At 40.2% G+C, this 24,714-nt stretch overlaps 1 protein-coding gene across 1 annotated transcript in view; it reads left to right on the forward strand.

Moving 5' to 3' along the window:
• Positions 1 to 24,714, forward strand: part of LOC142000324 (uncharacterized) — an 88,214-nt gene that overhangs the window by 3,427 nt on the left and 60,073 nt on the right. The window contains exons 3-8 of the mRNA XM_074974509.1: positions 2,886 to 3,339; positions 4,369 to 4,480; positions 5,419 to 5,566; positions 7,589 to 7,703; positions 10,479 to 10,591; positions 21,223 to 21,345. The gene's annotated coding sequence lies outside the window, so the exon portion shown is untranslated. The remainder of the gene's footprint in view (positions 1 to 2,885; positions 3,340 to 4,368; positions 4,481 to 5,418; positions 5,567 to 7,588; positions 7,704 to 10,478; positions 10,592 to 21,222; positions 21,346 to 24,714) is intronic.

The following is a 24,714-nucleotide window of genomic DNA, read 5'->3' on the forward strand; positions in this document are numbered from 1 at the left end:
TTGGAAAGCGTAGGGGACAATTTCCTGGCGCAAGTGCTAGGGGAGCCAACTAGGGGGGGCGCTTTTCTTGACCTGCTGCTCACAAACCGGGTAGAATTAGTGGGGGAAGCAAAAGTGGATGGGAATCTGGGAGGCAGTGACCATGAGTTGGTTGAGTTCAGGATCCTGACGCAGGGAAGAAAGGTAAGCAGCAGGATACGGACCCTGGACTTCAGGAAAGCAGACTTCGACTCCCTCAGGGAACAGATGGCCAGGATCCCCTGGGGGACTAACATGAAGGGGAAGGGAGTCCAGGAGAGCTGGCTGTATTTCAAGGAATCCCTGTTGAGGTTACAGGGACAAACCATCCCGATGAGTCGAAAGAATAGTAAACATGGCAAGCGACCAGCTTGGCTTAATGGTGAAATCCTAGCGGATCTTAAACATAAAAAAGAAGCTTACAAGAAGTGGAAGTTTGGACATATGACCAGGGAAGAGTATAAAAATATTGCTCGGGCATGTAGGAAAGATATCAGGAGGGCCAAATCGCACCTGGAGCTGCAGCTAGCAAGAGATGTCAAGAGTAACAAGAAGGGTTTCTTCAGGTATGTTGGCAACAAGAAGAAAGCCAAGGAAAGTGTGGGCCCCTTACTGAATGAGGGAGGCAACCTAGTGACAGAGGATGTGGAAAAAGCTAATGTACTCAATGCTTTTTTTGCCTCTGTTTTCACTAACAAGGTCAGCTCCCAGACTGCTGCGCTGGGCATCACAGAATGGGGAAGAGATGGCCAGCCCTCTGTGGAGATAGAGGTGGTTAGGGACTATTTAGAAAAGCTGGACGTGCACAAGTCCATGGGGCCGGACGAGTTACATCCGAGAGTGCTGAAGGAATTGGCGGCTGTGATTGCAGAGCCCTTGGCCATTATCTTTGAAAACTCGTGGCGAACGGGGGAAGTCCCGGACGACTGGAAAAAGGCTAATGTAGTGCCAATCTTTAAAAAAGGGAAGAAGGAGGATCCTGGGAACTACAGGCCAGTCAGCCTCACCTCAGTCCCTGGAAAAATCATGGAGCAGGTCCTCAAAGAATCAATCCTGAAGCACTTACATGAGAGGAAAGTGATCAGGAACAGTCAGCATGGATTCACCAAGGGAAGGTCATGCCTGACTAATCTAATCGCCTTTTATGATGAGATTACTGGTTCTGTGGATGAAGGGAAAGCAGTGGATGTATTGTTTCTTGACTCTAGCAAAGCTTTTGACACGGTCTCCCACAGTATTCTTGTCAGCAAGTTAAGGAAGTATGGGCTGGATGAATGCACTATAAGGTGGGTAGAAAGCTGGCTAGATTGTCGGGCTCAACGGGTAGTGATCAATGGCTCCATGTCTAGTTGGCAGCCGGTGTCAAGTGGAGTGCCCCAGGGGTCGGTCCTGGGGCCGGTTTTGTTCAATATCTTCATAAATGATCTGGAGGATGGTGTGGATTGCACTCTCAGCAAATTTGCGGATGATACTAAACTGGGAGGAGTGGTAGATACGCTGGAGGGGAGGGATAGGATACAGAAGGACCTAGACAAATTGGAGGATTGGGCCAAAAGAAATCTGATGAGGTTCAATAAGGATAAGTGCAGGGTCCTGCACTTAGGATGGAAGAATCCAATGCACCGCTACAGACTAGGGACCGAATGGCTAGGCAGCAGTTCTGCGGAAAAGGACCTAGGGGTGACAGTGGACGAGAAGCTGGATATGAGTCAGCAGTGTGCCCTTGTTGCCAAGAAGGCCAATGGCATTTTGGGATGTATAAGTAGGGGCATAGCGAGCAGATTGAGGGACGTGATCGTTCCCCTCTATTCGACACTGGTGAAGCCTCATCTGGAGTACTGTGTCCAGTTTTGGGCCCCACACTACAAGAAGGATGTGGATAAATTGGAGAGAGTCCAGCGAAGGGCAACAAAAATGATTAGGGGTCTAGAGCACATGACTTATGAAGAGAGGCTGAGGGAGCTGGGATTGTTTAGTCTGCAGAAGAGAAGAATGAGGGGGGATTTGATAGCTGCTTTCAACTACCTGAAAGGGGGTTCCAAAGAGGATGGCTCTAGACTGTTCTCAATGGTAGCAGATGACAGAACGAGGAGTAATGGTCTCAAGTTGCAATGGGGGAGGTTTAGATTGGATATTAGGAAAAACTTTTTCACTAAGAGGGTGGTGAAACACTGGAATGCGTTACCTAGGGAGGTGGTAGAATCTCCTTCCTTAGAGGTTTTTAAGGTCAGGCTTGACAAAGCCCTGGCTGGGATGATTTAACTGGGAATTGGTCCTGCTTCGAGCAGGGGGTTGGACTAGATGACCTTCTGGGGTCCCTTCCAACCCTGATATTCTATGATTCTATGATTCTATAAATGCTGAATTTTAAATTGCACTCACTGTACTAATGATACTTTTATGTATATAAACACTTTACAACCTCCAAGTATACACCGATATTAATGGATTCATCTGTCATTAATCTAATTACTTGGTGATATGATCTATACAACATTCTTACCTGAATGAAAGTGTCTTTTAGTATACTATGCCCCATTTAAGCACCTAGGGCTTGATTTTAAATGGTGCTGAGCGCCCACAGATCCCATTGAGTTTTGGCTGGTCAATACTTGTGAAAATCATGTCCTTTAGTGTGGACTTTGCATAGGGTCTTGTGTGGTATGGATTGTGGGGGGAAAAAATTATCCAAAATCCTGAGAAGTCTTCTAGAAGCTATGGGCCAGTTCCTGTTGAAGTTTAATGGGGATTTGCTTCAACATGAACTTGGACAAAAGAGTAAATGATTTATAAAATTGTACATAGGTGCTAATGTAAGTTGGTGATACTGCAGGAACTCTTGTGTCTTTATTGGTCTGATCTTGTAGGTGCTCCATACACAGGACTTCTAGTGGGAATTCCATACGGATTGAGCACTGTGCACCCAGTTCCTCTGTAATTTCTGTTACAATTTAAATATTTAATTTAGTTCAGAACAAAAAGTTTTAAATCGCTGCTGGAATGATGGATTGAAAAAATGTCATCACGGAGAAGGAATAACTTTCTTAAATAATATTTCTAGCTACATTGTAACATATACGTTAATGATTTTCCCTGACTGAGGTTTTTCAGCATCATATAATTAAGAAGTTCTGCATAAAGCTGACAAGAGCACATAAGGAAATCTGTGTCTGATGAAAGTATCCCAATGATATGAATAAAGTTGGAGGAACATCTGGACATGCGAGGATAAGATTATGTGGAAACCATCAGACTTTGGATGTATCTTGGTTAAATTCTAGCCTACAAGACACATTATTACCAGGAAAACCATGGCATAAGGTAAAATGTTTGTTTGCAAAATATGCATCTATTAATAACGATTTAAATGCATGTGGATGTCATCTTTGCAATTTTTGATCTGTCCTTGTTCCTATTGCTTTGCTTATATGGACATTTTTTTCCTTAGTGTGGGGGGTATTAAAACAACAACTGTTGTTTTTAAATATGCAAGTAGGCAAATATTCTAATGACTATTTCAGTTAGCTTGTCAAGAATTTTATTGTTCTTCTTGAAAGTTAGGACAAAAGTCATGCATCAGAATGTTACTCAACTGTTCACATTAGCTTTCCCACAATAAATTCTCTAAAGGCAGTGTGTTTGCACAAAAACAGCTAAAGAAACTCTCGACACATATGAGGCAAGGGGAAGATTACAATCTTCCAGACTGTTTGCGTTCTGTAACTTTAATTTCACTCATCTCATGGACAAAGCATGTTATAAATACTGGCCAGATGGACATATTTGAACAGAATGCTAGCAATAAACATCAGACCAAATTCATACCTTCACCAGATCTGAGTTTGCCCCATTATACTTAGTATCTAATTCTGAAATATAATTTAATAAAAAATTGTCAGAATATTTTGCTTTCTTATGGGTTTTCTGATATTCAGCTTTAACTTTTCTTTGCTTAATAAAATTTCCTTACTTGTAGGTAAACCCTAAAGCATTCCTTCCCTTCATAGTGTTTATATGGTTCAAAGTTTTGTTCAGTTCTTATATTCTTCCCCTTCCCCCTTTTTTTCATAGTCTCTAAGAATCGTTGGCAGTAACCATCTTGAAATTTTTATTTGCTTTGAGTTATAAAGCAGAATCAACATAGATTCCCGCCCACCAATTTAACCTGATATATAAAAGATAATACACCTACAAACAAAATGCATTGATGCATTGTTTAGTTTTGAATCCACAAATAGGGAAGTCAAATAATCTGAGTACCATCAATTTTATTTACAGCATGTATGTTGCAATACCTTACTCAATAAGTGAGTCCCGCATTTATTTTCCTTTCCCGTCTCTCTTTCAAAGTTCTCTTATTGCAATGACTTTCCATGCCACTAAGGAGGGCTGGAATCATCTGCCTTTGGTGATTGTCTGTATTGCTCCATGTGTCACACAGAGGATTCTGCTAAGGAACAATGTAAGTTGCTTGCATTGCCTCAGGGAATGAGCATGCTGCTGCCTCAGATGGTTCTAGCCCAACAACAGAAAGATGAGCTTGGGAACCAAGATTGGGATAGGTTTCAGAGTAGCAGCTGTGTTAGTCTGTATTCTCAAAAAGAAAAGGAGTACTTGTGGCACCTTAGAGACTAACCAATTTATTTGAGCATAAGCTTTCGTGAGCTACAGCTCACTTCATCTGATGCATAAAGTGGAAAATACAGTGAGGAGATTTATATACACACAGACCATGAAAAAATGGGTGTTTATCCTACACATTGTCAGGAGAGTAGGATAGTTCTGCATGGCAACATGTTGAAATAAGATGCGACCTCTGGATCAGCTACATTAAGATGAAAGGTTTCAGAGTAACAGCTGTGTTAGTCTGTATTCGTAAAAAGAAAAAAGAAAAGGAGTACTTGTGGCACCTTAGAGAATAACCAGTTTATTTGAGCATGAGCTTTCGTGAGCTACAGCTCACTTCATCGGATGCATCCGATGAAGTGAGCTGTAGCTCACGAAAGCTCATGCTCAAATAAACTGGTTAGTCTCTAAGGTGCCACAAGTACTCCTTTTCTTTTTTCTTTTTATTAAGATGAAAGATTGCTCCTTAAAGAACTTCAGATGATGTCCAGATACTACAGTGCAGGGTGCATTAAAAGTCAATAGTTAGCCTGAATTAAAGTTTGAAGAATTTCTGTAACTACAGTATGTTTAAAATATTTACTGAGGCAAGGTGGGTGAGTAGCATTTTTTTATTGGACCAACTTTTGTTGGTTAAAGAGACAAGCTATTGACCTACAAAAGTTGATCCAATAAAAAACGTTACCCACCTAGTCTCTCTAATATCCGGGGACCAACACAGCTACAACAACACTGCAAACTTAGAATTTTATTACTAATTTATTTCTCCTTTAGGTTTTAGACAAACTTGGAGCTGCTCTTGCTGATGACGTGAAGCACCAACTAAGAAATCCTAAACCACGACAAATGATTTTCTGTCTCCTTGGCCAGCATTTTGTTAAAAAAATATTTTAGCGAGTGTCCTAATTAACCTAGTCTACTAGTAAGTGAGTTATGGGAGCTTTGAGCCTACGGCAACATAACGTGAACATGTACAAATCTCTTGTTGTCATAAAAGTAAAGTGGATTATTTTGTTCTCAGTTATAAAATTGTACTTTTAAATTTTTCAGTGTAGTTAATTGATCTGAAATAAGATTAAAATGTTATATATCTTTTACCTTGTATCTAACAGGCTTTCAGTATTTTTTTCTCCGCTCAGGAAACTTGAAAAGAAAACAAGATGATGAGTGTATATATGAGGGTTTTCTCCATTGGAGCTATGGTTCAAGTCCAGATTCAGTGAGATATCAAACTCATATAAGGATAGATTCTGTAGTCCTAACTTAGCAAAACTTTCATTGACATTATGGGAATTTTGTCTGAATTAGGATTGTAGGATCTAGCCCTTTGAGCAGACTCTTCTTAGAACGGAATTCATGTGGTAGCAGACTTGACAGGTTTGGAAGCATTTGTGCGTGACAAGGAGGATGGGAGTATCCAGTTCTTCATTATGGAAGCTGATGACTGAATGTAGGGAGGATGGTAGTGGGGCTGCTGTCCTGTTGTGTATACAGTTCTGGACAAAATCCTGAGGATCTTACTCAGGCAAAAATGTCATTAACTTCAATGGAAATTTTGCCTATGAACTGAGCAAGGAGCTCAGGATTTTGTTCCATATCTTTAAAATCTTCTTAAGCATTGATTGTCTGGCTACTAGGATCTTCTGTTGCCAAAGCAGTAGAGTGTTTTTAAACCTGGGAATTTCTTGCTCCACATTAAGAGTAGCCTGAACCAACCTTAGTCTGTGGTATCTTTACTCTAGGAAATGGTTATTTCTCTTAATAAGAGTAACCTGATAACAGGACTTGCTACTGTGGGAATTTATTGTTCCCCAGTAAGAATATCTTGGGACAGGAGCACTCCCAATATCATTATCTTTGTGAGAAAGTTACTACAGATTTTCTTTAGGGAAAAGTTACTCTCCCTGTTTTAAATATCTAACTTAAATAATCTAACACAAAAAGTAGGAAGGCAGAACTTTTAACTGCTTCGTGCCTTACTTACCAAGGTGTTTTTTTTTTTTTAAATAAGAACCAAAATAGAAGACCTCACTACACTTTTGAACATCCCTTTAAAAAATCACAAAACAATGTATTAGTTTTCAAAGTTAAGTACTTCACCACTTGTTTTTCAAATTAGGCATTTGCTATCTCTAAGGAAGAAGTTCATTACTATTTTGAAGTCCACTGCATTTGTTTTTGCAAGAAATATTTTATAGAGGTATTTCAGATCCATTGCTTCTGTCAGCAGCAACTTGCCATTTACCCTTCTTTAACTGGGGGTTAGAGGACAAAGATAGGCAAGGAGGTAATGGCAATATGACTTCTTCATGTGCCATGCTACCAAAGGAAGAGAGGATGTAGGGAGTAATGGAGGGGTCAGATCTCTGTGTGATTGCCCTGGGATCCATGAAACTTTGACAGATCTCAGAACATCCATCTCGTTCAAGGGTTCTCCCCTCCATGGCTCTACAAACCACAACCTGGAATAATGCTTCAGGAACTCCATGAATTAAGAGTTTCTTGTATTACTCTTCACCTCCTGCATCTTTTTCTGTTGGTGGATATATCCAACCTTGGAGTTTAACATTTGAGAGTAAGGCCGAGTAAGACTGGTACATGAAGAAGAAGTAAGCATGACTCTGGGTATTCTTTCTGAAAAATAAGAGATTCCTTCAGGTAAACTTTTCTCCAGGATAAAGATTTTTAGAAGTAAGTTTGACTCAAAATAATTTTACTGAGGGTTAAGACATTCTTGGGAAAGAAGGCTTGCCTCTATATTCAGTGGCACCAGTCCTTCCTCTCAGTGGCTGACATAAGGCACTGCTCATGGGAAAATTTTCTCTACTAAAACTTCCTTCCCTAACGTGATAATCAACAGTTGTGGCCCTGGCAGCAAAAAATGGCAAGAACTGTTTATAAAAGATGTTATGTTCTTGTGATAACCCAAACGTTCTGTACCTAGTCTTCCATAAACATGAGTGAGAGAGATCAGAAGAAGTTGGAAGAAGATACAAGGATTTGGCTGAAGCAACAGTGCTTAAAAGCTGCAGAACGCATTAGCTGTCAGTTCAGACTTGGTGAGTTAAGATATACTGTCTATGCCATATATATGTGGAAACAAGCTTGGGCAATAAAAACAACTGCCACTATCTGCAAATCTTACTGTTACAGCTATATCTTTGTCTACAAAAGTATTAAACAAAAGATTTTAGAGACTCAAATCCAGCCACCTACTCTATTTATGAATAAACAAGAATGTGATTGCACCACAGAAATAATGGGTGAGGTTCTGGTTCCTTCTCTAGCTACTTTTGCGTCATTTTGATTGAGCAAAGCAGCTGTAAAGCAAGCAGATCTGGCCTCCTAAGGATTCTCCTACACTTGAAAATCCTTGGGAGGACTGTAGCATCTCTTATGCCACACATCCTGCTGTCTTCCAATGAATGATTCATTCTATAGGAAAGGGGCATCACCAGTGTGTCCCTCCACTCCATTGATTCCTGGGTGCCAGCATGGCTTTTTGGGACAGTAGGTTCCTGGATGTGAACAAGAGCGGTCCTTTGTCAGCTCTAATTTATGCTGAGGAATGGCCCAGTCCTTGGTTGGCCCAGGATCTAGGGATTCTAATGATGAATAATACCTATATCTGATACCATACTTTTCATTGTGCTTTTTTTCATCAATCTCAAAGCACTTGACAAAGGCAGTATGTATCATTATCTCCATCTTTTCAGATAAAATGCCACCTGAAAGCAAGCTGTCTTTACCCCTCCTTCAATCTTGCACCAAACACAGATTTGCCAAATGGAAGGATGTGGGCTAAATGGGTCAAATTTATCCCTGATGTCATTCCACTGAAGTTGGGGGAGTTAATACCGTCGATGAATTTGGCCTGCGGTTTAATTTGTTACTACAGATGTCTCTCACATAACTATCACAGTTACCAGGCTAACTGTGCTTCTGACTCCCTCCTGGTTTCTGAGTTCATCCCCTCTCACATCTCATGATGTACCTTGGGATGGAATCACCTAATTCTCCCACTCTCAGACCAGGTCTGACTTAGTTTCAGTTCCTGCAGTTCTTTTTCCGCTAGGAGCTATGACAGTGGTACCCAGTGACCAGACAGCCTTCTTAAAGGAAAGTTTTTATTTTTTTTTAAAAAGCATTTCAAAGAAAAAGACTGTAAAACAATAAAACAGACAATATTCACGTCTAGGTAACCCATGTGTCTGTCTATCTTCTAGATGGGGATCCTGGTAGACCTAAGCTTCCTATAGGCACCACAAGGCTGCTAGGCTCTGAGTGACAGTTCCTTCCATTAAATCACAAATCAATTCTCTATGTCTGCTGCAGGGAGTTTTCTGTCTTTAAAAGCTACTCAGTGCTTTAAACACACATTCACAGGAATTGTCACCTCTAACCATTTAGTGTCCCTTTTGATCTCTAGACTCCCAGTCTTGGCAGAACAGATGCATAACTTTAGGCTGGAGCCTGGAAGTAGGCCATTGTCTTGTAATTGCTGCCCAGCTGATGGGAGGTTGCTTACACAGAGCCACTATGTTGTCCTTTCCTGCTTGTCTTTCCAACAGTCCGCTATTAAGATAGACCAGTACATCCATACAGGAAAGTTAAATAACCTATTATAGCTATACAGTAACTTTACCTCACTGACCAGGCCACAGATAATGTTCACACAATTATTACATATCAGTATGCTCGGATTATTACCTAGCAGCTCCATGCCTGCCACAGTAATGTCCATCAATTTCATTCATATGTTTTCACCTTTCAGTATGAAATTGAAGAAGTCACTGTATGCCATTATTTCCTGCCATAGGCTCTGATCCTACAGTGAGTTCTCTGCAGGCAGACCTCTGTACCTGTCTGGAGACCCGCTGAAGTCAGTAGGATTCTGTGCAGATGCAAGGGTCAGCCTATGCAGATCTCATAGGACGACTGAATCCATGCTGCTTATTGTCCTTTTTTGTTTACTTTGTGTTTTTTATCAAAAAAATTCAGCTACAATATATCTGGGAAGAAAATAAATATGCAAATAAATGAAAGAGAAATATATATAGCAATATCATACCAACTGCAGCTTAGCAGTAATTATGGTTTACCGCAGGAATGTTCTGCTGTTTTCAAATTAACTTTTTATCGTAGGAAATCTGAAAAATGTCCTGTTTAGTACTGCTGTATCTCCTACCTGAAGCTAGAAATGAAACTGCTACAGGATTCCTTATTCGATGTATGCTCTTGAATAAATTGGCTTGCATGTAAAAATGACTAGTGTTCATGTACGTGGCTGAATTAAACAAGAATTTTTTGTGAAGTTTAAAATTAAAAATTGATTCCCTTCAATAATAATAATAAATAATGACTTGACTTCGGTCTCTTGAAAATATTCACTTTTAAAAGTGCTTTATAAATATTAATTGCACTTAATTGGAATTCCAGTCTCTGACTCAATCTTAGGAGTCATTCTTAGATACCTTACGGTTGGAAAATGCAGTTTTAAGTTTGCTTTTAAGTCTTTTGGACCTGATTTTTTGCTCCCCAAACTGTGTGTATTCATCTGCAATGTGAAAAGAGTGTAAAGTGGGATTATGACACAACCAACCAGAATTCTCCACTCACTTACACCAATGGTAGTATTTTGTACCTAACCTGCATTTGCTTTGCACAGGTGTAAGATTCCACACAGGGTGCAAGGCAGTGGAGAATCAGGTCCTTTGAGTCCGACCCTGTATTTGTTTAATTGTGTGTTTTGGGTGTGCAAGATATGGAGGACTCAAGCCTTGCATTTGTAAATTACTTTTAAAATCAATTAAATTTTGTTTTCTGTACACTAGATAATAACTCTGACAGACTGGCTCCCGAAATGGTGCATTTTCTTAATGATACCTACAACATAGTAGCAACAGAGATGGAATTGTTATTGGCTACACATGAGGCATGGAAAAAGGTAGCTTATTCTTTCTCCAGTGTTTTTTGCTAAGAAAAAATCTTTAACTTGTTTTTTTTAAATATTATTCAGCAAATAACAATCCAGGTAATTTATATCCCCTCTCATAGGTTATTTTGAATCAACTTTAACATCTAAATTAAAGATCTGGTGGTAGATATCCAAAATTGTAAATTGTTTGTGACTAGAACACCATTTATATTAAATTTTGCATTTATAGGCAGAAGATTCATATAAGGATCTACTTCCATCGGAGTGGAATTCTAATTCGACATAAGTAGCTAAAAAAAGGTCAAATTCTGTTGAAAGCAAAGACCTCAATCTAGCCATACACAGAAGATCTGTTTTCCAATTAAATGAAAAAGGTAAAGGAATACATTGATTCAACCCTTAATAATGCTCTCTTAAGTGTACCTGACATTTAAAAAATAAATCAGAAATATCCACATAGAAAAAAACATAATTAAATTAGAGTTAAGGCTACCATAACTGTACTGTGCTTGGGGGTTGGGGAGCAAAACAGGCCCCAGCAATACCCACAAAGCCTGATTTAAGGAGTTCTGACTCAGCCCTCTCAATTCCCAGGTCCCTATCTTCCACAATAAATCCACATCATCATTACATGAGTGGAAAAGCAAATTTATTTAATTTGATGCATTTTACTTAGTGTGATCAGGGTCCCAGGGAGCCATGCTATAGTCACTCAATTAGGATCAGCTGCAAAGAATGGGGCAAACAAACCCCAAAGCTGGTGGATATTCCAATACTTAGACTTACCAAGCAAGCACAAAACAGCTTCTGTAATACCTTAGTAGTTACCCAGAAGCCTACAACACAGTTCCCTTTTAAGGAACCCAGCTTCAGGCCTCCACCCAGACACCCAAGTCAAATACAAAAGTTCTACCAATCCCAAAGGATTGGACACGTTACCTCCCAGATTAAGGAATATTTCAGATCTTACCCAAATACGTTCTTATAGCCAATTCTTATTAACTAAACTAAAATTTATTAGAAAAGAGAGAGAGTAGTGGTTAAAAGCTCAATATACATACAGACAGGAGTATAGTTTCGAGATCAGCTTCATAGTAGAGATGGTAAACTTTGTAGGTGCAAAGAGTTCTTTCAGAATTAGTCTATAGGTTATAGTCCAATGTCCATATTCAGGGTAATCCAGGTGGGACTGGAGATCTCAGCCTTATGATTTAAGCTTCCCCTGCCTGAAGCATCAAGCAGATCTGAGATAAAAAAGGATCAGGACCCAAGGGTTTTTATACAGTTCCAGGCATTCTTTTGACAGCTCAGAGTCCTTAGGCGTACAATAGGCAATCAGGGAGACTTTGAAGTAGACATATTTCCTAAGCATCACTAGTAACTAGCTACAGGGATTAACATAAGGTAATTTATCCATTAAGCAGTTTATTACAAGCTTTAAAGAGACATATAGACAATCACACTATTTCATCCAACATTCATCTAAATGTTAATATTCCCTGTTGATCTCTGAATCAATTGCTATAGTGATAGACAGGAGCTGTCTATTTTCATGGCTGACATCTAACAAAATATAAGTAAACACATACAGTTAGTATCACCTCCAGTCCTCTAAAAATACAGGTTTGCATTTCAAAGTTCTAGCCTATCTAACATGGAATGACCCTAATTACCATTCACATATTTTTCTAACGTGTCTCTAAAGGTTGACTCTGGGTCATTTAGCCTGCGAGCCGCTTAACCCTTTCTATTGGCACTATACTTGACACACTTTGTATAAGATTCGTTGCAACTATATAACAGTGGTAGCAACAATGATTTGCAAGGTCATATTCTAATCAGATAACATCACACTTAGAGATTGGTCCAAGTAGAAAAGAAAGTATTCATATCTGGAGCTTCCAAACTATCAAGATGTTTGGATCCACTTTGTGGTTCAGCATATTATAAAGATAGGAGTATGTGTGATATCCAGACCTGAATCCAAGTTTCAATTCTGAAGCCTTCCAAATTCTGATCCAGGGTTTAGGTTCAAGCCTGCCTCTCTCTCTCTCTCTCTCTCTCTTTTTTTTTTTAAATACATTTAACATTATTTAAATGCTACAACTACTCTAACCATGTTGAAAAACAAACCTGCATATTATAGGTTAAGAACTTCTGAAAGTACCAATGCCAGTAATTCAGAGATAATTTGTTAACACAGAGTAACTGCTTTGCTTGTGCTTTCCCTGACAGTCAAGAGTGCCAAACCATTTTTGAAGAGTGTGATTTTTCTCCTTTATTAAAACATTAAAGGACCTCCACTTCAGATACACAAAAGTGCTCCTTCACACAGACATGAGAGCTAATAGAGGTTTTCAAGCTCATGTAGAGTGTCATCATTTATTCATTCAGGCTTAAAATAATTGGGCAAAAGACCAGCTAGTGTAACTACCCAAGTGAGTTTTAAAATAGATCAATTTACTGCAGAATATGTGGCATTTTGCAAAAGAATACTTTTCACCTAACTCATAGCAGTGTTTTTTCTCCAAGTGCTGGTGCATATATATATTCTGCTCAGGTATGTGCTTTCCCAGTGCACTAGAGCCAGAGACTTGTAGATAGGAGTTCCCATTAGGGCGGCACATGTGCCCTGAGAGTCCTCATACCTCTAACCAAGGTCATAAGGGACGGAGCTGTCTGACTTCTCTTTCTCACTGCCTGTGGCTCTCAGTGATGCCTCAAGCTCACTGTCTTTCTAGTGCTGGTGAGCACCCTTTTCTTTTAAATAGTCCTAGAGTTGTTAGCTTAGTCTTACTGTGGATAGGGATTAGCTTGTTAGTGTTTCCTTTGGAGTGAGAGAGAGAGAGAGAGTGTGTGTGTGTGTGTGTGTGGTTTTTTGTTTTGTTTTCTCCCTGATAGGACTACTTGTATCTGTTTTTACTCCTGTGGTGGTACCCCAGTACTGGAACAGCTATGCATAAAAGTCCCCATGTTTTAAAAATTGCCCTTCTTGTGAGGCAGTTGTGGCCATTAACGAAGAGCATACTAGATGCCTCATTTGTCTAGGTGCAAGACATATAAGGGACAAATGTATCTGCCAGTCCTTTACTAAGGGGTGCAAAACCTCAGGAGGCATGTCCAAGGACATACCTCATGGAAAAATCCATTTGTCCCGTCTCCAGTCCAGGCCATTCTGGAACTGAGCAAGCTTAGTACTCCTCTACCAGAAGTGCTCTGGCTGCTCCATCTACTCACAGAGGAAGAAAACCCCTGAAAACCTCCAGAGAAAAGAGACATAATTTTCCACACCAGGGGACATCTGGCCCAAATTGCCAGCTCTCTGGAGATCAAGACTACATTGAGAACCCAAGAAGGGCTCCTTGAGCATACACAGGGACTCCAGTTGCCACACTTCAGCTGCTAAAATTCATATAAGCTGTCTGGTACTGAGCTAAAATTGAGAGCTCCAGAGTGCCCCTGGTACCATATAGCTGATGTATGTAACTCTGGTACTGTTAACTCTGGTGCCAACCACATTGGTATGGGTACCTAATGTATGGTCAGTGACTCCAGTGCTGGTGGCCGTGACACCAGTGCCATTGATTTCATTGCATGAGGTATACCAGTAACTGTGGCATTGATGCTGTCAGTATAGTTGACTCCCCAGGAATATAAGGCAGCCAGGAAGCTACTCTACGTATTGGTACCGGAGTCTTGCTGCAACAGACTATTCTCTTGGTGATAACCGCAGTTCCGCCAACGTCAATGGGTGCATGTCTGGAAGAGATTTAGACCCAAGCACAATGGTCAAGTTAATTGGGGATGTCATTGATTCTACAACTGCCACAGCCTACCTGCATTAGGAAGGGTTCTAGTCCATGCTAAACTTGTGTACCAGTCTGCAAGTTCATGCAAGGACAATAGAAATCTTGTCTGAGGCAGTTAGGGCATGTGGCATCCTGAACATATGTGACTCGGCATGCTAGACTTCACTTATAATGTATGCAAAGCTGGTGGAGATGTGTGGATTGACCAAACAAGTACCCTCTGGACATCCTGATTCATTTACTTGCTCAAGTTCTATCATCCATGTACTGGTAGATGAGTCTGCAGAACGTTTGCTGGGGGGTACTTTACACTCCTCTTCTTCCAGCTATATGGTTCATCAAAGAATCATCCCTCCATATAAACTTCTTGGATTTAAGGGGCATACACTGAGCATCCAAAGCTTTTCTCACCTCCATCAAGTGCCTGATGATACTAGTGATGGAGACAAGGTGGGTGAGGCAATACTTTTTAGTGGACCAACTTCTTTTGGTAGAAGAGACAAGCTTTTGAGCTACACAGAACTCTTCAGATCTGGGTGATGATGGACAACACAGCTACAATGTTGTACCTCAACAAACAGGGTGGAGCAAGGTCCAGTCCTCTATGTCTGGAGATGGTACAAGTTTAGTACTTCTGCATTTGAGGGTGCAGTACCCTCAAAGCCTGTTACCTTCCTGGGGTGCAGAATGTTCTCGCGGATCACCTCAGCAGGAGATCCCAGGAAAATCACAAGTGGTCACTGAAAACAGCATAGTGAGTCTAATAGTCCAGAAATGGGGATATTCCAGTGTCACCCTCTTCACAACCAGACAAAACTGAAAATGTCACTGTTTTTGTTTCAGGGCCAGTCAGAGTCCAGGTTCTGTCACAGATACATTGTGGTCAGTACTAAAAATAAACTTACATTGTGAGATGCACAGTACATAATGACCACCCAGAGAGAGAAGCATCTACTAGTCCCTGCTTGAACCTGCATATCACCTTCTAGTGACTGGCCTTTAACTTGAAGGCTTTAAGAACATTATTTCAGGTAGAGATAAATAACTTCTTAAATATTATCCATACGTACATTTCACAATGATTATGACAACCAGTAAGCTACTGGCTCTCAGAAGAGTCCTTACATTCCACCCTTTGGTATGTAGATACTTGACCCAGGCGATCCCTGTAAACCCATATGTGCCCTTACGCCATCTGCCAACTGGTACCACAGAGTTCCTGAGTCACAGTTGTCTATTCACACATTTGCTGAACATTATTCCATCACAGTAGCTTCCAGAGCTGATGCAGGCTTTGAGAAATGTGTTCTTCAGTTTTGTTTAAGTACAGTCCAAATTCCCATCACCTAAGGAATTCTTCTGGGTAATCACCTGAAATGGAATAAATATATGTGCACAGGTACTCCAAAAAGAAGAACCCATTCCTTCCCTGTACAGTAACTGTGGTTCTTCAAGATTTATTGTGCACATATACATTCCATGAGTCATCCTCTTTCCCCACTACTTCGGAGTCTAATGTCGCAAAGATTCTGGTGCACAGGAACTGAGAGGACTTTCCTCCCTCAGTTGGAGGTACGAGGACCCTCAGGGTGCATGTGCCATCCCAATGGGGTATTGCTGACTAGAAGTATTTGGCACAAGTGCGCTGGGCACACACACCTGAAGTGGGATGCATATGTGGCCAATGCATCTCGAAGGACAACAGTTATTGTACAGGTTTCAGAGTAGCAGCCATGTTAGTCTGTATTCGCAAAAAGAAAAGGAGTACTTGTGGCACCTTAGAGACTAACCAATTTATTTGAGCATAAGCTTTCATGAGCTACAGCTCACTTCATTGGATGCATTCAGTGGAAAATACAGTGGGGAGATTTATATACATAGAGAACATGAAACAATGGGTGTTACCGTACGTACTGTAAAGAGAGTGATCACTTAAGGTGAGCTATTACCAGCAGGAGAGCGGGGGGGAAGAGGGGGGGAGCTTTTGTAGTGATAATCAAGGTGGGCCATTTCCAGCAGTTGACAAGAACATCTGAGGAACAGTGGGGCGGGGGGGAATAAACATGGGGATGTTTCAGTAAACATAGTTTTACTTTGTGTAATGACCCATCCACTCCCAGTCTCTATTCAAGCCTAAGTTAATTGTACCCAGTTTGCAAATTAATTCCAATTCAGCAGTCTCTCGTTGGAGTCTGTTTTTGAAGTTTTTTTGTTGAAGAATTGCCACTTTTAGGTCTGTAATCGAGTGACCAAAGAGATTGAAGTGTTCTCCGACTGGTTTTTGAATGTTATAATTCTTGACGTCTGATTTGTGTCCATGTATTCTTTTATGTAGGGACTGTCCAGTTTGACCAATGTACATGGCAGAAGGGCATTGCTGGCACCTGCTGGCATATATCACATTGGTAGATGTGCAGGTGAACGAGCCTCTGATAGTGTGGCTGATGTGATTAGGCCCTATGATGGTGTCCCCTGAATAGATAGTGGACACAGTTGGCAACGGGCTTTGTTGCAAGGTTAGGTTCCTAGGTTAGTGGTTCTGTTGTGTGGTGAGTGGTTGCTGGTGAGTATTTGCTTCAGGTTGGGGGGCTGTCTGTAAGCAAGGACTGGCCTGTCTCCCAAGATCTGTGAGAGTGATGGGTCGTCCTTCAGGATAGGTTGTAGATCCTTGATGGTGCGTTGGAGAGGTTTTAGTTGGGGGCTGAAGGGGATGGCTAGTGGCGTTCTGTTATTTTCTTTGTTGGGCCTGTCCTGTAGAAGGTGACTTCTGGGTACTCTTCTGGCTCTGTCAATCTGTTTCTTCACTTCAGCAGGTGGGTATTGTAGTTGTAAGAATGCTTGATAGAGATCTTGTAGGTGTTTGTCTCTGTCTGAGGGGTTGGAGCAAATGCGGTTGTATCGTAGAGCTTGGCTGTAGACAATGGATTGTGTGGTGTGGTCAGGGTGAAAGCTGGAGGCATGTAGGTAGGAATAGCGTTCATAGGTTTCCGGTATAGGGTGGTGTTTATGTGACCATCGCTTATTAACACCATAGTGTCCAGGAAGTGAATGACATCTTCATCATCTGGACCCATGGAAAAGTGTTATACCAATAAATTAAAAACCAGCAGGATCTTATTAAAGGGAAAAAGGCAAAATACCACATTTATTGTGAATACAGAAAGAATCATAGTAAGCAGTTAGTTATAGCTATAACATTCCATTCAATCTCATATTTCTTCACACATTCATTCATATACACACACACACACACACACACACAGGTTCTGCAAGGTTGTTATCATAGTTACCAGCCTTAGAGTTGCTCATGCCAAGCCACTGGCCAGGTGGCCTGGACATGAGGAGGGAGCAGGGCCTTGTCAGATGCTCATCTGATGCTCCTGGAAGTTGGTTTGCAGAATCAGACCCCAAAGTTCTCACTTTTTAAGAGTCTATTTTTATAGGAATTTCTTCCTATGCCAGTCTATGGGAATTGCTTCATCATGCTGTTGCTGAATCAATCAGCAGATAGCACATTCCTGACGGCTCCAAGAAGTTATCTTGTTCTTTGGTTCTCCCATTCTTGAGGCTGTTGGGTGGATTCCAGTCTGCCCTCCGGGGGTCCTCTGGTTATTTCCACTTGACGCCTTCTTCAGCCGATGGACACTGGATTCTTAGGCTGGCACCTCCCTGATCATTCAGTTGTTATCCACACCAAGCATCCGTCCACATACATCCTCTATCTCTATTTTAATCACAATTGTTAATACAACAAAAGGGCGGGGAGTCTCTGGGTGCTGTTTCTGTTGTTAGAGTATTGCTTTGAGTCTCTGTGAATTGCTTTGAGAACAGATTCTGTCTTAGAATGTACTAACACAATTAGCAGCTTGCAAGTTTCACACATAGAGGGAGAGAAACAGTACCAAAACCCAAGAGACCTCTTAATTAGTAATACCCTGGAATTTAAACTATGGGGAATCAAACTCATTTGTGATTTTAATACAGAACTTCTTTAATATGATCCAACAAAAGAAGCCCTTGAGGAATTCCACCATGATTTCAACAATTTCCATCCCACTATCAACCTCAGCCTGGACAAGTCCACACAAGAGATCCACTTCCTGGACACTATGGTGCTAATAAGCGATGGTCACATAAACACCACCCCCAGCTGTTCCTCAGACGTGCTTGTCAACTGCTGGAAATGGCCCACCTTGATTATCACTACAAAAGTCCCCCCCCCCCCCCGCTGGTAATAGCTCATCTTAAGTGATCGCTCTCATTACAGTGTGTATGATAACACCCATTGTTTCATGTTCTCTATGTATATAAATCTCCTCACTGTATTTTCCACTGAATGCATCCGATGAAGTGAGCTGTAGTCACGAAAGCTTATGCTCAAATAAATTTGTTAGTCTCTAAGGTGCCACAAGTACTCCTTTTAGTTATTGTACAGGTAAGTAACTGTTCTTATTGTGAATTTTATATCTATAGTCCTCCAGCACTCTCTGCTTTGAAGCAAATGAAGTTCAAATATTTGATTTCTTAAACAAACAGTTCTATTTTAGATATGCCTTTCCATTTTATTTTTTGGTGATACTGCCATTGGTATCTTTTTGAAGGAGTGGAAAAGGTAGTCATTTACTATTTATATTTGTTACAGACAAGATGCATATTGGTCCTGACATACCCTCACCTATTCTAAATTGCTCAGCAAGTGATATACTGGGAGACTCAATTTGTGCCATAATCTCATTAGATTATGATAGTATGTTAACTGTGTGTGAAAGACTAAGTGGAAAATTACTTCCAAAGACACTTCGACAGTTTATCTGGACTGATAAACTTCTAAAAGCAGATACAAAAGTTGACAAGTTTGAAAGAATAACGTAAGTATTTATTGTTTTCCTCTGTTGAAAAATATTGTGGTGGTGTTAGTAACTGCAGCCATCTAATTCTTGGACTATTAATATATTCAAAGTAATCCCTGATTCTCTGACATGAAATTAGCCCAAATGTTCTTCAAACTGTTGAGAATAATACCACCTTAACATCATCTTGAAATACAAGTAGGAGAGCGGTTCCTCTCTGAAGTTTGTATTAACTCCCACCTCTTGGAATATCCAAGAAATGCAGAAGCAGTTTAGTGACATTTGACTACTAATTGACTGGCTCCAGGACACTTTCAGTTTCTGCCTGCCTAGATCTCTGTAATCACAATGTTACTTTTCATTCAAATGAATTTTTATAATTCAACTCCTCCCATGTTGTAGTCACTTGATGTTCTAATATGAAACAAGAGCAGGTGTAAATGGAACAACCCACAGCAACTTCTAGGTAACAAACTGTGGGCCAAATCAGACCTTGCTCAGTCAGATCTCCCCCTGAAATGAATGAGAACCTTTGCCTGTGGGGTAAAGCTTTTCTTTGCTCTGAGTTCAAGTGGCTGAAGGTGGAGCATTGGAGACCTACAGACACTGGGGCATGAGGAGGAAATCAGGCCATGGAGCCAATCTGTAGCTGCTTGCTTAGCTCTGAAGCCGTCTTGGCACCTGCCTCTGGCTCTGCATGTAGAAGTACCCCTTCTGGCAACAGCTGGTAACTGGTTTGGTGGTAGACCTGCTTACCCCACCCATCTCTTCAACCCCCTCTGTGCCTTGCTCCCAAAACTGACTGCACAGAGGGCTGCTGAAGAGCTGGGCAGGTGAGCTGGCAGGAAACCAGGTAACTGTCAAAACCTGCCTGATTTCCATCAGAATTTTGTCAAAATCATCACATTCCTGCAGAACATTTCAATTTCGTTTAATTGGCATTTTCTGCTGGAAAATTTCTATCCAGGTCTACTTTCATGCCTTCCAAATATTTTAAAAGAAAAATAAGTCTTTTTCTCTGTTTCTTCCTCCCTTCTGGGGAAATAATTTGATTACTTTATAAATGTTTTTGTTTGTTTGTGGGTTTTGTCTGTGTGTATGTGTGTGCACGCGCGTAAATTACCGAGGGGAAAACAGTTGAATATTTTGATTCTGTTCTAAAAGCTGTGAGATCAGTGGTCCTTGTTATCCCTTGACAGAAAAAAATTCATAGGTCCAACTCCTATCAAAGTTCTCTCTCATGAGTACATGAGCCACTCCCAGTTGATTGTCAGTTTAATTGTTCTGCAGAACACAGATGTTGTGGGAGGTCATAATCATGGATGGAGTGATGCTATCTCAGGAAGGTAGGGCCAATCTCACGGAGGGCTTTGACTATCATTTCATAGACCTTGAACTTGACCCTGTATTCAGTGAAGAATCAATGCAGAAAACTGGATTCTGGTTTGATAAAGTACTGATATCTTTGAAGATGCGGCTTTTTGGAGGCCCATGGAAAAGTCTAGTAATTTTATGCTTGAATGATTTCCAAATGTAGGGCTGAATTGTGTCCCTGGTTATGCACATGCATCTCTCATTGACTTGAATGGGACTTATGTGCATCCAGCAGAGCCCTGAGCAGATACGTGCTGTGGGCCAGATCCTCAGCTCTTGTAATTTGATATGTCTGTTTATGCCAATTGAGGATCTGGCCCTTTGTGTATTATTGTTTCCACCCCACCCTCCATCATTTCCAGAAAGTTTGAATTCGCTGTGAAAGGGGCATATTCTAGAATAGCTCATTGACATCATGAATGAGCATTTCTGGAACTATTGCATCACAATATAATAGTCTGCATTGTGTCTGAATGCTGATGTATAGAGTGAGTATTTTGGATACTTTTAGGTACCAAGTATTTTTATGTCAATTCATCTCCGTTCATAACAAGCTTTTGAAAATTATATGTAATCAGGGAAATTAATCAGTGCTTCACCTTCTCAGAATTCTCGAGAGGGAGGCTAGAGTGAAGTTTGGACGAACAGTGGAGCACTGAATTGCTGAACTGAAAATTAGAAGTGCCACCAATCACCAATTTCAGGCCTTATAGAAAATGCAGTTGTGGAGGTTAGTCAGAAAATGTAAAACCTGGCATGCTAACTATTTTTTATTCTATATTTTTTTACTCCTTGTCCTGAGCACTTCATAATGAATATTTGCACTATGTAATGGTGATTAAAACCATATTCATTTGGTCATAGCAATACTACCATTCTGTTGCATATTTCCAAATATCAGGTAACTTCTGGGGTTTTCTTCTCCTATCCTTAATTGGTAATCATTTTGCTAATGTTCTCCTAGCTGGCTCCTTTGGTTGGTTACTGAATTCTGGAATATCATTGCAAACACCATCGTATGATTTCAACCAGTCCACAAGATGGAGTAAACTTTGTCTTCTTGCACACTTGAAAGTGATTCTTACAGTAGAGAGAAGCATACTGTTTATAGTGCCATTAAATAATTCAGTGATCTATAACTCACAATAAAACCGAACATCAGTTTTATTCTAAAAGTAATTTGCAGCGTGAACAAACTAGTGATAGGTGGAACAATATTTCCTCATATAGAAACCCATTAAGTGACATAGAACTCCCCAGATGCTACTGCAAAGAGCCAGATAAATCACTTCTACATTTTAAGAATGTTTTGCAGTTCTTTAGCAGATGTGCATGTGTGCAGAGGAGCAGATGAGGGCACAGTGACCATAACCTTTGTGTTGCTAAATTGAAGATCAAATTAAAGAGGATGAGGAAGGTTAAAAGACAACTGTGCATCAGCAATGCACAATTAAAAGACCCAAATACAAAAAAAGCTTTTCAGCTTGAACTGAAAGAACAGGTTCAGTATTCTAATGGACTTAAGTGAAGAAACCCAAAACATTGATACTCTATGGGAAAACATCAGAGAGTGCTATCTACAAAGTTCAAAGACAGGTCTAATAACAATGAAATCTAAAAGGAAAGAATGGATTAGCGATACTACTTGGGCAGCTATGGAAAAGAGAAGAAATGTAAAGCAAAAACTCATGAATGCTAAGTCATGTGAAGAGACAAGCAAGTGGCAAGAAGAATACAGTGCTCTAGACAGCGAGGTTAAAGGGAATGCTAGAAGAGATAAAAGGGCATATATTGATAGAAAATGTCAAGAGGCTGAAGAGGTAGCCAAAGAGGTGACCTTATAACCTTGTATAAGGCAATCAAATAGCTAACAGGAACCTTTAGAAGTACCGGAGGCCCTACTAAAGATGCAAACAGAAAGACTCTTAGTACAGAATAACAACAGAAAAGATGGGCAGAACATTTTCAGGCTGTTTTAAATAGACCATGCACAAACAAACTACTAGAAAGGTTTGATGATGACCTACCACTAGAGCTTGATATTGATTTAGGAGATCTTACAAATGAAGAAGTTAGAAAAGCCATCCGTATACTAAAAAATGAGAAAGCAGCTGGAGAGGATAATGTTACTGGAGAGATTCCCAAAGCAAGTGATGAAAGAGCCCTCCAGAATTTCCTCGTGTTTTTAGATAGAATATGGAATAAAGAAAATAACCCAACCCAGTGGAAGAGAGGCCTTAGGATGATGGTATCACCTGCTGTAACTGGAGAAAAATCACATTCCTCTTGGTGCCTGGGAGAGCAATTTGCAGTAACATCTGGTAACGTATCAAGAAACAAATAGACTTTCAACTTAGAAAGGAACAAGCAGGTGTTAGACCACTGAGATCATGTGCAGGCCATATTGTTGCTCTTAGACATATTATGGAACAAGAGTGGAGTGGCAAGCACCTCTTGTGATAAATTTTATAGCTTTGCAGAAGGCTTTTGACAGCATACACAGAGATAGTCTGGCAAATTTTGGCACACTACAGAATACCAGCAAAAATAATTAGACTAATCAAGGATCTATATGATAATGCTGAATGTGCAGTCAGAGATGGTGACAATATCAGCCAATGCAGTGACAACTGGAGTAAGGTGAGGGTGTATTATGTCCCCACTATTGTTTGTACTGGTCATTGACTATGTCATGAGGAAAGTAACCACAGAAGGCAACCAAGGAATTTTATGGACAAATGATAAAACACAATTGTATTACCTCTTTTTGCTGATTTACATTGTCCTACTTAGTTCAACAATTCACTTAATGGAAGAAAAGACCTAGCTTTTGGCAAATACAGCAAAACAAGTTGGTTTGTTCATCAACAAAGGGAAGAGAAATATGGCTATCAGTGTCTCAGAAGTTACCATTAGTGTGAACAAAGAAACACTAGAAGAAGAGTAATTTTACTAATCTATGGAGTTAAATGTGCAACGATGATGACGCTATGCTAGATGTCAAGCAACGAATATCAAAAGCAGCAAACAACCTCAATTAAACTTGAAAAGATTTGGAATAGTAGCATGATTGGCACTGACATAAAACTATGTATTTTTAACACTTCCATTATGTCTGTCTGCCTTTATGAACCAGAGTCACTGAAATCTACAACAAGATTCATTGATAAGATCAAGGCATTCCAAAGATATATGGATAGATCGATAGATAGATATATATACACATATTCATATACATATATCTATATACACGTATCACTGCATTGAAAAGAGTATTTTGCAACATCAGAATTCCAAGTAGAGCAAATCTGGAAATTTAATGAGGATGGATTTATTTAGGACATACTTTAAAGAGGCCACCAACACAATTTCCACAACAAGTGATAATATGGAAGAGAAAAAGAGGGAAACCTAGAGAAACATTTATGCCTAACAGTATCAAAAGAAGCCAAATCCATCAGCATGACACTGAGAAGCCCGAACAGACTAGCACATGACTGAAATAAATGGCAGAAACTGGTTGATGTCCTATTGTGCACCTGAGAGCACAAGAGGATAAAGAAAGAAGAGAAAATATGAATGACTATTTGAAAGGTTTATTGTGAAAAGAAATACTCAGTGATTCAATGAACAAAAAGTTAAACTACCACCTAACTAGGTGACCGCTCAGGCACAGCCCAAACAGATGACACTGTGCATGCACTTAATGAGTCCAGGTTTTCAACCTGTGGTCCGCAGATCTCTGGGGGTCTGCAGACTATGTCTAAGATTTCCAAAGGGGTCTGCACCTCCATTTGAAATTTTTTAGGGGTCTGCAAATGACAAAATGTTGAAAACCACTGAATTAGACCATGTCTAAAGCCTCTGTAATTAATCTACCATATTCTTGTGATGGTCAAGATTTCTTCCAATCTGGTATTCAGCCATTGCTTTCTCCAAAGAACAACTTCCTTCTTCTAGAACTGTTAAGAGGGCTGTAAAGCTGTGACTTTTTTAGTATTTAAACCCTAGGTTTACATCACACAAAGTGAATATCAATACAGCTGAATCCAATTCTGTAATGGTTAGCGCTTGTACATTCTGACTGAAATAAATATCA

This window comes from Natator depressus, chromosome 17 (genome assembly GCF_965152275.1).
Source record: "Natator depressus isolate rNatDep1 chromosome 17, rNatDep2.hap1, whole genome shotgun sequence".
In the NCBI taxonomy this organism is placed as follows: Eukaryota; Metazoa; Chordata; order Testudines; family Cheloniidae; genus Natator; species Natator depressus.